At 48.2% G+C, this 3,740-nt stretch overlaps 1 non-coding gene across 1 annotated transcript; it reads left to right on the forward strand.

Moving 5' to 3' along the window:
- Positions 1-536: 536 nt before the first annotated feature.
- Positions 537-690, forward strand: LOC113984453. The gene has a single exon (XR_003539510.1). It is a non-coding gene; the product is annotated as a U4 spliceosomal RNA (small nuclear RNA).
- The last annotated feature ends 3,050 nt before the right edge of the window (positions 691-3,740 follow it).

Here is a 3,740-nt window from a genome sequence, read left to right on the forward strand (position 1 = left end):
AAACACAATTAGTGATGCAACTTTTCTATTTCAAATATTTTGGTGATTAATATTCTAATAATGTAATGTTTTACATTTGGGTTAAGAAAAATACATAACAATGATAATTGAAGACATCAGAGAACATTAAAAATCTTTGGTTTGAGTAAACTCTCTAGAAGAGAACTTTGTTTTATAGCAAACCCTAGAAACAAAATTAACAGTTGTATTCATTTTTTTTTCTGCACCTTTCTAAACCTTAGCAGAAGGATTGAGTTTTAAAGATTTCATAGAATCATAGAATTGTTTGGGTTGGCAGGGACCATAAAGGTTATCTAGTTACAACCCCCCTTCCCTGGGCCAGGACACCTTCCACTAGACCAGGTTGCTCAAAGCCCTTCCTCTCTTCTGGTGGGGTAGCCTGTAACAGAGTCCAATAAAGCCGTCTGCGTCTGACTTCCCTTTATTCTTGATCCATTTGCTCTTGGTCAGCTCCTCATCCATCCCCAGGCAGAGCTCCCTGCACTCCAGCTGGTCCTAATACAGAGGGTGACATGACCTTTGTGCAGTGGCAGTATCATAGCCCATGAGGTTAATCCGAGGAGCGATTATTGGTAGCTGAAAACTTTTCCCAATACTCCACCATGGCGACTTGAAATATAGTTGGCAAAGGCTTTAAACTAGGTTTGAAGGGGGAAGGGCTTGAAACCAGGCTCTCCAGTGATGAGCTTAAGGGTGGAAAGCCCGAGTTAAGAGTGAAATCAGCAGCCCAACTAAAGTGCATGTACACCAATGCACGCAGTGTGGGTGACAAACAAGAGGAGCAGGAAAGCTGTGCTGTAGTCACCATCATGGAAATGTAGTGGGATGACTCGCATGACTGGAGTGCTGCCATGGGTGGCTACAAGCTCTTCAGAAGGGACAGGCAAGGTAGCAGAAGTGGAGGGGTGGCTCTACATGTCAGAGAGTCTCTTGACTCTGTGGAACTTGAAGGCAGTAACAATAAGGTTGAGTGTCTGTGGATCAAAATCAGGGGGGAGGCCAACAAGACTGACATCCTGGTGGGAGTCTGTTACAGACCACCCAACCAGGATGACGATGAATTATTCTACAAGCAGTTGGCAGATGTCTCAAAATTGCTGGCCCTTGTTCTCATGGGTGACTTCAATCTACTGGATGTCTGCTGGGAACTCCACACAGCGGAGAAGAGGCAGTCTAGGAGATTCCTAGAATGTATGGAGGATAATTTCCTGCTCCAGCTGGTAAATGAGCCTACCAGGGGTGGGGCCCTGCTAGACCTGCTGTTCACAAACAGAGAGGGGCTGGTGGAAGATGTGGTGGTTGGAGTCCGTCTGGGGCACAGTGACCATGAAATAATAGAGTTTTCAATACTCAGGGATGCAAGGAGGGCCATCAATAAAACCTCTAAGCTGGACTTCCAGAGGGCAGATTTCAGCCTGTTCAGAAGACTAGTTTGGAGTGTACCCTGGGAAACAACCCTTGAAAACAAAGGGGTCCAGGAGGGATGGACATGCTTCAAGAAGGAAGTCTTGAACGCACAGGAGCAGGCTGTCCCAGTGTGCTGAAATGTGAGCCAGTGGGGAAGATGACCGGTCTGCCTGAACAGGGAGATTTTGAAGGAAATTAGGGTAAAAAAGAGCCTACCGATTATGGAAAAAAGGTCTGGCTACTCAGGAAGAGTTTAGGAATATAGTTAGGTCATGTAGAAAGAAAATTAGAGAGACGAAGGCACAATTTGAACTCAATCTTACCACTTCTGTTAAGGATAATGAAAAGTCTTTCTACAGATACATCAATAGCAAAAGGAGGTCCTCCATTCTTTATTGGACATGGGTGGGAATATAGTTATCAAAGATGAGGAAAAGACTGAGGTATTTAACACCTTCTTTACCTCAGTTTTCAACAGCAAGACAGGTTGTCCTGAGGACAGCTGGCTTCTGGAGCTTGTAGAAAGAGATAAGAAGCTGAATAGACCCCCTGTAATCCAGGAGGAAACCTGCTGAACCACTTGGATCCTCACAAGTCTATGGGATCAGATGGGATCCATCCTAGGGCGATGAGGGAGCTGGAGGAAGAACTCACCAAGCTGCTCTCCATCATTTACCAACAGTCCTGGTTCACTGGGGAGGTCCCAGAGGATTGGAAGTTGACGAATGTCACACCCATCCACAAAAAGGGCTGCAAGGAGGACCTGGGCAACTACAGGCCCGTCAGCCTGACCTCAGTGCCTGGCGAGGTTATGGAGCAGACCATCCTAAGTGCAATCACACAGCACCTACAGGATGGACAAGGGATCAGATCCAGCCAGCACGGCTTTAGGAAGGGCAGGTCCTCTCTGACCAACCCGACCTCCTTCTATGATCAGGTGACCTGCCTGCTGGATGAGGGGAAGGCTGTGGATGTGTCTACCTGGACTTCAGCAAAGCCTTTGACACCATGTCCCACAGCATCCTCCTGGAAAAGCTGCAGCCCATGGCTTGGACAGGGGCACTCTCTGCTGGGTTAAGAACTGGCTGGAGGGCTGAGCCCAGAGAGTGCTGGTGAACGGTGCTGCATCCACTTGGCGGCCGGTCACTAATGGTGTCCCCCAGGGATCAGTGTTGGCCCCAGTTCTGTTCAATATCTTTATCGATGATCTGGATGAGGGGATTGAGCGTACCATTAGTAAATTTGCAGATGACACCAAGTTGGGGGGGAGTGTTGATCAGCTGGAAGGCAGGAGGGCTCTGCGGAGGGACCTAGACAAGCTGGAGAGTTGGGCTGATTCCAGTGGGATGAGGTTCAACAAGGCCAAGTGCTGGGTCCTGCACTTTGGCCACAACAACCCCATGCAGCGCTACAGGCTGGGCACAGAGTAGCTGGAGAGCAGTCAGGCAGAAATGGAGTTGGGAGTTTGGATTGACAGGAAGCTGAACATGAGCCAGCAGTGTGCCCAGGTGGCCAAGAAGGCCAAGGGCATCCTGGCCTACATCAGGAACAGTGTGGCCAGCAGGACCAGGGAAGTGATTCTTCTCCTGTACTCAGTGCTGGTGAGGCCACACCTGGAGTGCTGTGTCCAGCTCTGGGCCCCTCAGTTCAGGAAGGATGTTGAGGTGCTGGAGCAGGTGCAGAGAAGAGGAAAGACTGGTGCAGGGACTGGAGCACAAGTCCTGTGAGGGAGCTGGGGTTGTTTAACCTTGAGAAGAGGAGGTTCAGGGGAGACCTCATCAATCTCTACAACTCCCTGAAAGGAGGTTGTAGCCCGGTGGGGGTTGGTCTCTTCTCCCAGGCAGCTATCAGGGAGACAAGAGGGCATGGTCTTAAGCTGTGCCAGGGGAGGTTTAGGTTAGATATTAGAAAGAAATTCTTTACAGAGAGGGTAATCAGACATTGGAATGGACTGCCCAAGGAAGTAGTGGATTCTCCGTCCCTGGAGATTTTTAAGATGAGACTGAATGTGGCACTTAGTGCCATGGTCTAGTAACCGCAGAGGTAGTGGATCAAGGGTTGGACTTCGTGATCTCAGAGGTCCTTTCCAACCCATCTGATTCTGTGATTCTATGATTCTATTATGCCCATCTCTGTCTTCCCTGCCTGTCCTAAAGAGCCTGTGTCCTTCCTTGCTGCATTAAATTGTCTTCTTTTGATTATTTTTTTCTCTTTGTTCACTCTGCTATGAAGGCATTCTTGGGTTGTGCAGATAATTATTTTTCAGCAGAAGAAAGAATTATTTGAGGACAAAACTGGAATAATTTATACTG

This window comes from Pipra filicauda, unplaced genomic scaffold (genome assembly GCF_003945595.2).
Source record: "Pipra filicauda isolate LSUMZ 115617 unplaced genomic scaffold, ASM394559v2 scaffold326_size819446_pilon, whole genome shotgun sequence".
Classification (NCBI taxonomy): Eukaryota; Metazoa; Chordata; class Aves; order Passeriformes; family Pipridae; genus Pipra; species Pipra filicauda.